This window comes from Arachis stenosperma, chromosome 3, assembly GCF_014773155.1.
Source record: "Arachis stenosperma cultivar V10309 chromosome 3, arast.V10309.gnm1.PFL2, whole genome shotgun sequence".
Lineage (NCBI taxonomy): Eukaryota > Viridiplantae > Streptophyta > Magnoliopsida > Fabales > Fabaceae > Arachis > Arachis stenosperma.
The window spans coordinates 33,929,635-33,944,229 of NC_080379.1; the positions used below are offsets into that span (position 1 = coordinate 33,929,635).

At 34.0% G+C, this 14,595-nt stretch overlaps 1 long non-coding RNA gene across 2 annotated transcripts; it reads right to left on the minus strand.

Moving 5' to 3' along the window:
- Window positions 1-11,126: 11,126 nt before the first annotated feature.
- Window positions 11,127-14,223, minus strand: LOC130968005 (uncharacterized). Of its 2 annotated transcripts, none has more exons than XR_009081489.1 (5): window positions 13,628-14,223; window positions 13,416-13,543; window positions 13,233-13,332; window positions 13,006-13,152; window positions 11,127-11,456 (listed from the first exon to the last, which is right to left on the minus strand). It is a non-coding gene; the product is annotated as an uncharacterized LOC130968005 (long non-coding RNA). The 2 variants fall into 2 exon arrangements; XR_009081490.1 differs by having other exon boundaries at window positions 13,416-13,548.
- Between the last annotated feature and the right edge of the window lie 372 nt (window positions 14,224-14,595).

Consider the following 14,595-nt stretch of genomic DNA (forward strand, 5'->3'; position numbering starts at 1 on the left):
TTAAATTTCAGAATTTAAAAAGATAGTTATAATATTTCTAAAACAATGTGGACGTTTTCTGGAAATACACAATGTTTCTTACGGGCTTTAATGGGTCTTTAATTCTGAAATTTTTCATATTTCTCCAAAGCATTACTACTTTATTCGTTACTTTCATCAATCTTCCATTATTTCATCTTCATCATTAGAAGCAATAACTTTTCTTTCGTTCACTATCTCTCTCTGCCATTCAGATGGATTCTCAACCAAATGCCTCACCCTCCATTATTGTTGCGTCATCCGCTTCTGTAACTGTTGCTGTCACTACCACTTCCACCAGTACTCCCACAACTATGGCTTTTGTTTCTTCTTTTCTTCCGGTCATTACTACTACTGCCGCAGCTTCTGCGTCTGGCATGGCAACCACTACACTCAACTTCCTCCCCCACATTGCAAAAAAGACCATGATGTTTAAATCATTCCTCCTCCTTTTTTAATTTGGTGGTTGATGTAGCACAATTTTATAATGAATATGGAAGCTTGAGGGCCCCCAATATGGTTATTCAAACCACAGAACTCTGGAGGAGTCAAGTATTCCTTCCTTTCAAGGTTACTGGCCTCTTATATTCATTTTTAGGGCCTTTTTTTACTCAAGAACAGATTGAAATCGACTTTTCTTTCTTTCGATCTCCCCCTAAACATCTTCCTCTAATTTTCTACAAAAAATGTTAGGGCTTCTTATTTTGCTAGTCGAATCTTTATGACTGCCCCTCCCAAGGAATCTAGTTCTCTTTTTTCGACTTGGATGTCATGGTTGGCCCGACTTACAAACCTATATAGAAATCGGTAGGGATTATTTTTGCTCTCAAACTAGCTACCTTCGACCTTTCTTATACTGCACACCTCTTAGGAGCTAGTTTATATTTTTGGAGCCCTATTGCTAATAATTTCCATTTTTCTTATTGGATGATTGGGCCTACTTTGATGGAAGTTTCTGTTTTAACTGGCATAGCTCCTGACAGGGAGTGTGTGTCATGGGCTTCTGAATTTTCTAATGATGTTTTTGACATCAATTTCGACTCGACTTCTGTGTCGGGTTTCATTCAGAACAATATGGGATCTGATGGTAATCCTGTTACTGATAGTGAGCATGTAGCGTTTCTTCTTTTATGGCTTAATGCCTTTGTTTTTTGTCCTAAATCCATTTAGATAAAAAGAATATTATTTACCATTAGCCATCATGTTTCACTATAAAAAGTACATCGACATCCCTTCTTTAATTTTAAGTCAATTTTACGAACCACTTTCTTAGTGGTTGGTGAGATCTGATGAGGCAAATCATTGATCAATCCCTTTAGTCCACTTTGGGTTCTAAACTTACGGTGGAAAGTTGTACTTAAGCCCCGACTTACAGCTTCCTCCTCTGATTTCCCTAAAGCTCAACTTGATGGTATTCGACTATCTCTTCTCTCTTAGTCAAAATCAAAGAACATGTTTGCTATCGATGCTTTTCACCATCTCATTACTCTTTTTTTTTAGATAAAAACTTATAACAACACTTCTTATTATCCAAATTCATTCATTTACCGTCAAAGTGTGGTTGAGTACCTTCATTCTTTCATTAGTTCCAAACCTAATAACTAACACATTGTCGACGATTTGTGGTCTAAAACACTAACTCCTCAAATTCTCCCTTGTAGAGCTTCCATGTGAATCGACAATGGCCTTGAAAAATAAATTAGTCACATACTCTCCTAAATATGTGTCACGACAAGTTGCCTAGCACAAGCATTACCTTTCCCACTCTACCTTGACTTTGAGGCTCAAATAATACATTATGAGGTGTTGAAACTAGAGGAGTTTGACCAAATCCTTGACTTGAATCATCATAGAGTGAGCACTTAGTACCAAAGACTTGGTCTCACTCGTTGTTTTCTTTCAACGCTTGCTTTTCACAAGTGGTGGTTGACCTACTATACTTGTCATTGCTCTTCGACTGAACAAGCCATTTCTAATTTGGTTCTTCCTGCTGTGCATACTTCTAGAGTGTCGAAGAAAACTAAAGGTAAGCATGTCAAAGAGATTGTTAAGTTCGAGAAATACTACAAGGTTAAATGGCATTTTAGGGGAATGTAAGGTATGTTTTCAACGAGGCCTTAGAGATATGGAAAAAAAGGAAACACGCATATATAAATGTCTCGAGCGTTAATTACAAGCTTTTACTCGAAATTCTTTGGTACTAAAGAAATCTTTTATGCGATCCTTTAAATTTCCTCCTTTTCCTAATGCCCTTTTTGGCCTTGCTGATTGACTACCAGACCTTCCTAAAGGATCCCTAGGGGTGATTTATCAACTTTGAGAAAATGACTTGAGAACCTTGGGTATAAACACTACTGGTTCCGTTTACTATCGAGGAACTAGTGATAAAATTCACGGTTAAACAAGGATTGCTGGATGTTGATGAGAAAAAATTGAAGCTCACGGATACCGACAAGTGCATCAGATTGCACAAGTAATACCACGGTGAGTGGATATCGTCCCCACGAGGATTAAAGGATTGGACAAGAAATTTTTTTATTAAAAAGTCTAATTTAATTAATAAAACCTGATTGATGATCGAAGAGGGCAAGAGAGTATCTTGCTAAGAGCCTTGAGAGTCTTGAGTGCTGAATGATTGGATGCCACAGATAGTGAACTTGAATGATGAATTGAGAGAAGACAGTGATGATGAGAGTCAAGAAATTTGGGGATGTTTATGCTCTTAGGAAAACCAATCTTGTTTATTTATCTTGACGTTTGCAAAGATCTTTCATAACAAAACCTTTAGTAACTGATTTCCAATTCCTTGGCTCCTCAGTTTCTCAAGCATTAATTAGGCGTCAATTAATTAATCAAGATATTAAGCACAAAAACTGATTTTAGATTCAAATAAGATTTAAAAGTAGTCCTTAGGTCGAATTATATGTCACGTATTCAAGCTAGTCTGTCCAGTTAAATCTTAAAAGAAAACATTATTTTCAAAAGTTGTTCTAATCCGAATTATATGTCACTTATTTAAAATTAGAATGATTTAAAATCATGTATGTGTCGCACACTAATTGAACTACTATTCCTAGCCAAATTCAAATAGTCATGTGAAAGAGTTTTTAAGTTTTGATTCAAATATCAAATTTTCTAATTATAATAAAAGAATCCAAGAAGAATTAGCTTACTTTTCAATCTACTAATCTGAATGAAGAACGAATAACTCAATCATGAAATGGATTAATACAAGAGTTCGAAATAAAATAAACATAGATTAATTATCCATAAAAATATAAACAAAGCTCCTAACTCTTTGACAGAGAATTAGTTACCCATGAAGAAGTAAGAAAAACAAGAAGAAGAGAAGTAGTCTGAGAACTTAATAATCCTCGCTGTGAGCTATGCTCACTTATTTATAGTCTAAATTCTAGAATTCAAATTCAAAACTAAACTAATCTTATCCATTGGAGAGGAAGATAAGATAACTATCTTAATCTTATCTTTCGGAGAGAAAGACAAGGTACTGACTTCAATTTCAAATTCAGAAATGAAAATTCAAATTAAATCCTAAGAACCAAATTTCTTATGCTTCTAGAGAGAATCAATAACTAATCTTCTAGAGTCTTTAATTTTCTAGATGTGATTAAGGCTTCTAATAATGTGGATAGTTAAATTTGGGCCTTAATTTGTGGAATCTTGGACGTTGAGAGTTGTAATTATAGTTAATCCGGGCTTGTATTTGTGAAAGATTGAGCAAAAAGCCCAAAATTTCACTTGCAAGAAGGAGATCCGTCGAGCGTGGATCACTGGCCGCCGGGTGTGCATCAAGGGAGTGCTGGGGTCCGTTGGGCGTGGATCAGATTCGCTGGGCATGCATGCCTTCTGCTAAGCGTGCATGTGATGTGCGCTGGCTTGTATGTCTTCGTTTTTCTTGGGCCACGCTTCTTGGGCCACACTTTTATTTTCTTTGTGCTTTTCTTGTGAAAAAAATCTTGTTTTTTTTGTTGCTTTTTCAGCCCAAAATTCCTGAAAATATAAAAATACTATTCCAACTCCAAATATTTGATTATTTATTAAATTCTATTAGAATTCATAAGAAATTTAATTCAAACCTAAAATAATAAATAAGAAAAAGAATTTAAAAACCGTTTAAGTTGACGAGTCATCTTATATTTTTTATGTATTTTCAACTGCTCGATCAACACAAATCATTGGCATTGCCGTTGATCCGCAACCAGTCAAAGAGAACTGGGACTCATATGATGATACCGCTCCCAGAAGAGTGAAATCAAAGTGCGGTGCTGGTCAAGGACGAGGTAGGTCGAGTGATGCCACTCTTTCTTTTAAGAAAAGTCATTCTCTCGACACCCTTGTGGGCTCTGGTCCTAAGAAATAGGAGTCGAAAAAGAAAGCTATTCTGAACGGGAAGTCAACCAACCCATTAATGTTGAAGTCGGAGTGACTCTGTATGTTCCTCTTACCATTACTCAATAAATGGTGAATCCACCTCTTCCTTTTCTGATCCTAATTCAAATTGTGCCATCGACAGCCGCTTCTTAGGCTTTTACTGAATTTTCACTGGTAAAATAGTTAGCCTCTTTTACCATTTCTTTTGCAATTATTTAGATATTAATACTTATTACTTTCTCTCTTGTAAGCAAGCTATATGCCTCTCCTGAGTGATGCCGAGACACATCAAGAGTTCGGCCCTGCTTCGACAACTGTTGCAACTGTTTCCACAATCATACCTGGCACAAATGAGGCTGCTATCGAACAAGATTTTGAGCCTCCTTTCAATGTTCCTACTCTTGTGGCTGGAGATTTAGATTTTGAGGACCTCGGCCTTGATCTTGAAATATCTTGTCCGAAGTTCGACAAGTGTACTCGTCAGAAGGAACTAGGATGCTATGTTTTTCAGATCCGAACCCTTCATTGTACCCTAAGTTCAAGAGTCAATGCTAGACGCTTCGACTCATGAAGAAGAGGTCACTTCTCCTCAAGCTCAAACGCCACCAGGTCCTGATCCCCTGATTGTTGAAAAGGTTAACATAGTTCTAGATTGCCTCAATCAGCCTTTAGAGGAAATTAACAATATTGCTAACATGAAAACTTGACTCATTGATGTTCTGACTTTCAAAAAATTCCAAGTGAAGTTCATAAAGCTCTAAGTGCTTTTGTTGAAGACATTTACAATTATATCTCCAACTCACATACTGATGAGAAAGATCATAACAAGTCGATTGAAGTCTTACTTAATCATGATGCTCAATTAAAGAAATGAGAGGCTACTATGACTCAGATTGAAGATGTCTTGCTAGAAAGTCAGGCTAAAGAAAAGGCCATGGCTTCGAGGATCAAAATTCTTGAGAAAGAGTTGGCTGAGTTAAGGTCTGGTAAGAAAAAAGTTATAACCACTAATACTACTCTTATGCTTCGACAGGAAAATGCTTGAAGAAAAGAAATAAAAAAAATAAAATACGTAAAGCAAAGAAATGACAGGAAATACGTAAAAAAAAGAAATAAAAAAAATCAAAAATAAAAGAAAAACAAAGAAAATAAAATAAAAGTTGACTCGAGATACTCACATGCACTTACACTCCATTATCTTCTATGATGTCAATGTGACTGAGAATTTTGCAGAGTTTAGTGTAATGGTGAAGTGCTTAGACTGAAGTCTCTTATTTCTTCCAAACTTCTCCTATTTATAGATCACAATGGTCTATAGAATACTTCTTTCGTGCCACGATCTAATTTTCCTATTTTTCTCAAGCTCCCATAACCCACGACCTCGCCCTGACTATAAAAGACCTTATTCTCCAAGGTAGACACCCCACATCTTTGCTTTTTCCTTAGTCTTCAAGTCCCACGTCCTGTATAGTGCTTCCAGATAAAACCACGTGTGATTACTAAACTTCGACTTGAGTTATTCTCGACTCAACTCTTCTCATACTCGATATTCTGCTCTTGTCATGGTCGAGTTTTCACGGTCAGTCAAAATTTTGTACTAAAAATAGTATAATATAAAAAGGTGAATTCTACCACACCCCCTCTAAAATAACATGTAAGTTACCCTTCATGATGTGTCAAATTTTAATTGGTCATCATCTTAACCATAGTTGGATTATTTTGTAATTTATTATTTGAGATGGGTAATGATATAATTTCTTAAAATATCAAAACTCCACTTCAGTTAATTAATTGAAGCACCTTTCCACTCCTCCATTCTTTCTTCATCGCGTAGCTTCCGTCCTTTCAAGCATCGCGGTCGCCGTCGTGACAAGAAGCGTCAACGTCGTCGTCATTATTTCTTAACAACGTCGTTAAATTCTCGTCTTCCATAACTTTGCCGTCCTTTTCAATATAGTTAGTACTGACTTTATCATTATTATTAAATTTTTTATTAAAAAATATATCTTTATTTAATTACATGATGGAACATATACTTATATGTAAAATATAATATAATAAAATAAATCTATTTAGAATACTTAAAAGTATAATTAAAATCAAACATATCTTTTATCATACATAAATTATTTTAAAAAAATAAATATATGGTTAAAATTAATAACACAAGTTTAAAATGATAAAATTCAACTTTTTTACAAGTATTTTTTATAGTATTTTTATTCTTTTAATTTTTAATTTATTATTACTTTATTATTTACTTAATAATTAAACAAATTATTTTCATAAAAAATTATTTTTTGTATTATCTTAAAGAAGAGACTAATATAACAGTTTAAAAAATAACGTAAAAATGTTATTTTAAATAAAAAATAGTTAATATTAAAATTTTTAAATGCAAAAATAAATTGTATAGATATTTAAGAGATAAATATAAAATATATACCTAAAATAAATAAAACAGACAAAAATAATTCTTTATTTCTCAAGAGTACTTCTATTTATATGTTTATTTATTTTAGACATGTATTTCATATTTATCTCTTAAATATTTATACAATTTATTTTTGTATTTAAAAATTTTAATATTAAATATTTTTTATTTAAAATATTATTTTTTCGTTATTTTTTAAATTGTTATATTAGTCTCTTTTTTAAAATAATACAAAAAATAATTTCTTATAAAAATAATTTGTTTAATCATTAATTAAATAATAAAGTACTAATAAATTAAGAACTAAAAAAATAAAATATTATAAAAAAATACGGTAAGAAATTTGAATTTTATCATTTTAAATTTGTTATTAATTTTAACAATTTATTCAATTTTTTAAATAATATATATATGATAAAGCATATGTTTACTTGTTTAGAGTACAAATTTATTATTATATTTATATGTTCATGATTTTAATTATATTTTAAATACTCTAAATAGATTTTAATGGCGTGAGAGGGTAGCAGATGACGAAACGATGATACTTAGAAGGATCGAAGCTACGCGATGAAAAAAGAATTGACGAGTGAAAATGTGCTTCAATTAACGGGAGTGATATTTTAATATTTTAAGAAAGGAAAAGTATATGGAACCAAAAGCTTACCAACCAAAAACTAAACAAAATCACATTAATTTATATTAATAATTAATTAATTTTAAATTTTTTAAATTCAAAATTTAAAAAATTTAAAAGATTAAGTAAACCTAATTAAAACCTATAAAAACGTTCCTCTTCTTTCTCGTATTAACCTACTCACCTCCAACAATCACACACACACACCTCTCTCTCATCGTGAGGCTCTCTCCGCCTCCCCACCGTGACCTACTCCTCTTCTATCAGCGAGTCACCGGAACCAATTCGGTTCTCGCCAGCCTCCGCACTCCCCCATCATCGCCGCCATAACCTGCTTGTAACTGAAGAAGAATCTCTTCATCGCCGCCTCTATTCCCTGCATCGCTTGCAACACCTCCACCACACTCTCCTTTTTCGCATAAATCCTCATTGCGGTCTCCACTATTGCTGGCCCTCCCTTCGGATCAACCTCCCCCTCCAATATCTCCGGCACCATCATCTTCATCTCCCTACACATCTTCGTCACCTCCACTAGCTCCTTCGACCGGAAGCAATTACAGAGACTGCATATGGCTTCACCTGTTCAAGGCCAAGGTACCCCTCCTATCCAACAGCAGTCGATTTATAATCCCAATCAACAACCTGGCCCAATTAACCACCGTCCTACCCTACAACCAGTTCAACAAAGTTTGGCTCAGTAACCTTTCGCACACATGCCCATGTCTTTTATCACCGACATCTGCGTTTTGGGATATTAGATGCCGTTTTGATGATTAAAGAAACTATAAACTACACACTTGATCTTAGTCAAAAGGAGTTTTTGAACAATTATAGAAATATAAAAAATTATTCATTTAATATGAAAAAAATATCCTAATACTTAAACAAAAGAAATATCCAATTATATTTTAGTAAAAATAATTAAATATCTATAAAATTTAAAAAAAATGATGAAATTCTTAAAGAAATATAGACATTCACATTTGTAATACAAAAAAATTCGAAAAATATATAAAAGAACATCAATTTAGTATGAAAAAGAAACATTCTGATACTTAACAGAAGAAACATCCATGTATATTAACTCGTAGAGATTTTGGATTTACCCAGAGGTATTTGGCTGGTTTTTGGCTAATACCCTTTTGGTTCTCTAGCATTGCTCTTTAAGAAATTATATCATTACTCATCTCAAATAATAAAATACAAAATAACCCAACAATAGTTAAGATAATAACCAATTAAAATTTGATACATTATGGAAGATAACTTACATGTTATTTTAGAGGGAGTTGGGTAGCATTCACCATATAAAAAATACACGGCATTAATTTTTACACTATAAGGTGTTTGGCATGTCACATACTTGTACATTATTTTCAAACTAATGAAATAATTATATTCTAAACAACAGTTTGGAACACTAAGAGTTTTGTTTTATTTTTTTTTATTTATAGTACCTTTAACTTTCAGTATTAAGAATACACATACAAGCTAACCAAGGAACATTCTCATTCTAAAATCATGTTATTTTGTTTTTTGGTGACTCTAAAATCATGTTATTTAATAACATTAAGCATAGTTTCAAGATTTTATAAAATCTAGTCTATGATAAATTCGTCATTGCAAGATTTAAAAAAGAAGAGAAATCTATGGCTAGAAACAGTATCACATATGCACTAATAATGCTCATAATTGGAATAGATATTTGTTGTGCCATCGTTGAACTTCAAAATACTTTTCCTGAATTACCTTCGACTTCGTCTTATTATGTTGCAACTAATCTTAAATTAATTGATTGTATAAAAAAGTGCAGGAGTAGATTTCCAACTAAATCAAAAGTGTTCCAGGAATGCAAAAAAAAATGTATCGACGAGTTTACACCAAAACCTCCCAACTGATGGTAAGTTATTGTAAATCATTTTGGATTTAAGTATCTTGTATATAAATATTTGATGTGATATATTCTTCATTCTTTAATAGTATTCATAGACCCATTAATTATAGAGAAAGTATGTATGGTGGTCACTCATTTACTTGATATAAAATACACCATGAAAGAGAATTCAAAGACATTTTGGTACTTGAAAAAAAAATCTTCAATGATATAATATAAAATAAATAATAAAAACATATTTGATTTTTCAATTTTAGTTGAAAAAAAAAAGTTTTACTGCTTTTTATTATTAGAGTTTGAAGCATTATGTTTCTACGGTAATGGAGTCCAGTTTTAGTTGTGTTTCAAGACCTCACATTCTCTAAAAAATGCAAATATATTTAAGAAAATCAGATTAGGAGGTGATTTACATCGTTGATATACTTTTTCTTTTTGTTTTTTTTTATGATGTAGTAAAATGTTAACAAAATAAAATAATAGCAACAAATGTTGCACAGGGGGTCATTTCCAACAAAAAAAAGGGCTTATTCCAATCAAAATTTAATTTAATAATACTCTAATTAATGGAGAAAATTTTCAGATATATATTGAGTTGCAATTCACTATGCTAATTTAATTTAATAATACTCTAGTTAATTTTATAGGAAAATATTCATAACAAGTCCTAACATTTATTACAGGTTTGGTAGAGTGTGAATTTTAATAGATTTTCGAATGAAAGAAAGACGAGTTGAGCATCATCAGATTATTTGGAACTATTGGATGGTGCTGCTGATATTGGATATTTAATTTCAATACTTTTGTTTTCCATGTTTATTTTCTTATTGTGTGTAATTCAAATATATATGAGAGGGTTCAGCTATTCCGTTGTTTTTCTCCTAAAGCAATAGTAACTGCTTTTATTATAATAAAATGTTTTAAAATGTTATGAAATGAAATGAATTAAACAATATTCTGAAAACTAAATCAAATCGACCAGTTTGACCGAATTAACTAAAAATCGATTATCTAATTGGTTTGATTAATATGAAGAATTGTTATGAAAAAATTGGCTTAAGAACCGATCGAATTGATGATTAATCAGTAAATTGTCAGAATCAATCGGATTTTTTTCTAATTCAATAGTGTATATATATAATTAGAATTACCTATTCTCTCTCTCTTTTTCTCTCTCTCTACAACAAGCCCAACACTAATGTCTTAAACTTATCTTGGAACTCAGCCATCATCCCACGTCGAACTCTTCTCCTCTGGTAGAGGGTGTTGTTACTATTGGTGGGGACAGATCGTGGGTGTCACTGTTGTCTATGGAAGGTCTGTTCGCTTTTCCTTGATCCTCTTCTTCTCAACATTGCACGAAATTCTGCTTGAAACTATTGGCATTGCCACCACGAAGGGCTGCTTCGTCGTCGTCTCTGATCACTCACTCACTCACTCTCTCTCTCTCTCTCTCTCCCCCCCCCAGGCTTTGAGCTCAACATCCCTTTTCGAACTCTTTCTGTGTTTCTCTCATTGTGACATCTCTCTTGTTCAATTGTGGATATTCGTCGCGCTGTTACCAACCTTCCTCCCTCGCCACCAGTAAGCACTATTGCCGCAATTTTTTTTAGTTATTTTGTTAATTTTATTTATTCTAATTTTTGAGATACTGGGTAGTTGCTTATTTGTCTAATTCTAAGTTGTTGATAGTGCTATATATAGTGTAGTACTTCACTATATTGTGTGACACCCTCACTATCAGAAGTCACGCTTCCGGCTGCGCTACTCTGATAGCAAGGAGTATTACGACTACTTCACATACTAAATACTAAAATAGGAGCCTGTGACTCGACACTGTGTCGCTGATTTCCTTGAAAACCGGAAATAAACACTTTAACTTAAGAAAAAATACAAATAGGCATAGATTCATATACAAGACTCCTTACATAATAATTCAATATATTATACATATAAAACATACAATTCCTATCCCTCTTACAAACTTGTAATAATAAGGACGAGGGAAGAAAATAATCTAATTAATACATCAGTATATAAACCAAACACAGTATAACTCTTCTTAATGCTTCTTCATCCGGTTCCTGAAAAGGTAAAGCTGTAGGGGGTGAGAACCTAACCACACGGTCTCACCAGTGAGTTTTAAAGTTGTCATAAGAAGATATTTATTAAAAAAACTGTTTTCAACCTCAGTGATTATCATTGCCTTATGAATTCTGTTTTTAAAACCAATGGGTAATCATTCAAAACCTTTTCGAAGAAAATAATGTTTAATCTTTCAGAAATTCGAAACCTTTTTTTTTCTTATAAGAAAATCTCAATCAGAAACCAACCACGCAATCAAGTAACACAATCATTAATCCAACACCAAAGTTTATTCTCAAATGTAGCACGCCAGGACAAACACAAGCAAGACAGACAAGGAAAACACAAGTAGGAAGCAGTTACAGCAAATAGTTCAAGTAGCAGTTAAGAACAGTTTAGCAATTAGGAAAACCAAAACAAGTTCAAACCCAAGCAAAAGCATGCAAATGCATATGATGCATGTCTGTCCTATGGCTGATGAGGCTCATCTGTCGGTTATCCAGCCAACCCGACAAGTCTGAATTGTACTTAGACTGTCCCCCGACGTGCATCCCCAAGAGTCTATGCCTAGCTTTTTCTCAAATAATCAATATTACTCAATGGGGGTAACATTCCCGGGAATTTATATAGTGCCCGGTCACAGACTTACATCGTAGGGTCAACAGAGTATCGAGTTTTCAACCTGGTACACGTGGTGGCAAGCCACGGCACTTAATCCAGGGAACCTCGTATCTCAGATATTTCAAATTCATAAGCCATGTGAATAATTCAAAGTTCACATATCAACATTCTCAACACCATAATCATTCATCAATCCAAATCTCATTTCCAAGTTCTTTTCAAAGCCATATTTCAAATAAAATCCTCATCATCCTCTTTTTCATTCTGTTCGTTAACAATCTCAATTCCAAAACAAAATTCTTTCTTTGATAGACAAATCAATCTTAAAACGTATAATGCTTAAAAACAAATCTTTTTAATTAATTACTTTAAATAAAACTTTCAATTTTATAAAATTTCGGCAGCATCTCCTCTAAAACTCGAACACTGCCACCCTTTTCGGGTCCCATCCAAACATTTCTCAAACCTTTTCTCAACCATTTTCAAATCTCAAACATTTTCCAGAATTGAACCAGTTCCAATGTCAAATTATTTTCAAATCAACCAATTCTAACAATAAAACTCTTTTTAAAATCGAATTAGCTCAAATACTAAATCAGTCATAAAATCAAACCAACTCACAATCAAACTACTCCCAGAATCAATTTATTTTGATATCTCAAATTATTTCCAAAATCGTTTCATTTATATTACTAAGTAAACTCTAAAAACAAGAAAATCCACCTTTCTTAATAATCAAGTAAATGACATTCCAAACCGGCTTTTATCCATAACCACACACCACTCACGCAATCAAGCACCCAATAATTCAGTCCAACAAACCATCACATCCATAAGACAAATATAATCACAGAAGTAAATCTCTTTGCATCAATATCTATTTATCACAACTCTGTAACATAAAATAGATGTTAAGAAAACCCCTACCTCAATACGCGAAACCATAATCCAAACGCGTCAACTGAACTCGTTTCTCTCAGCCCAAATTCAGCAGCAACTGAAGCCTCTGCTCCGCTTGCTTTCCCAAAAGCAGAAATAGCTTCAAATGCTACGTGTAAGCTCGGCTTTTGATCTCTAACACATCAATATCGCAAAGACTTTAATACACGTAACAGGACACTAATGCGGAGGTTTTTCGAAACGTAAATACTTACTATAAAAGAACACATAGCAGCAGCGATTTCAACACCGGTTGGGCGGCTCTAATGGTGGCCCAGGACAGAAAAACTTGCAGTGACCATGTGATCATACATCCTGACACGGATAATCTCAGCAACCACCCTCACGGTAAAAACCAACTTAATAGACAAAGAAGCTGAAGCAAGCTTAGTGCTTACCACACAGATACAGACTTCAATGGAGGTTCCAGGCGGCAGCGGTGTTGTCCGGCGACAGAGGCACGGCCAGAAGTTACGGTGGTTCAATGGCAACCTTAATTTTGACATGAAATCATCGGAACTCAACCCTACACTACCAACAACTCAGAATCTGTGACAACTTATATCGAAATACTGATTTCAAAGCTTCCGGAAACAAAAAAAATGCTTACCCAGAAGATAGAGGTTCTCGCGGCAGTTTCCGGCGGCCACATCCACGGCGGTGCAGCCCAGAACGGCGACGATGCATAGCAGAACAACGTTTTTCACCTCTATTGCGTCCTTCTCTTCCTTGAGCTCTCTTTCTTTCTCTGGCACTCAAAGACGACAGCAACCGTGGCTTCAACGGCGGCAGGAACGGCGGCGGTCGAAGTTCAGCGACAACGGAGACCAGGCGCGGCGGCTGTAGCTCCTCCCTTTCCCTATCATCGCGTCTCCCTTTTCCCTAACAACAACGCGGCGGCAAGGTGCGGGCTCGGGATCCATGGATGGGGCTGCAACGACAATGACGGCACAGCTTCTCACATGCAGCAGTTCGATTGGGCAGTGGCATGGCGCAAACAGCAAGCGCAGCCGGCAACCAGTGACGCGGTTGGGCGTGGCGCGGCGGCGGCGAGCTACGCGGTCTTCCTCTCCCGTCAGTGCTCTCTCTTCTTGGATCTCTTTCTCTCTCAGTGATGTTTGTGAACTCAATGAAGAGGGGAGAAGGAAATTGAGTGGCGGTGCTGATGGAACATAGGAGACTGTGGGTGTTTGAAAATAGGGTTAGTTTTGGTTGATTTGGGGATTTAATGTTTTGGTAAAAATTAGGTATATGGATAGTTTGGTAATTTTAATAAAATTGGAGCATAAAGTATTAATATTTGAAAAACTAATTTAATATTTAAAATTACTTTAAAATACTATTTGTGGTATAAAAATACTAATTGATTCTCAATAAATTACTCCAATTGAAAATACACGGTAATATGATTAATTTTCTTTATCTTTAACATATAGTATTAAATGATATAAATTAAATTATCTAAAACCAAATCATATAAAATTCTTATTATTTCGTAACTACCAATTTTATAATTTAAATATAGAAAATAATTCAATAATTATAAAATTAGGTGAAATTCTAATTAATTATCAAAAC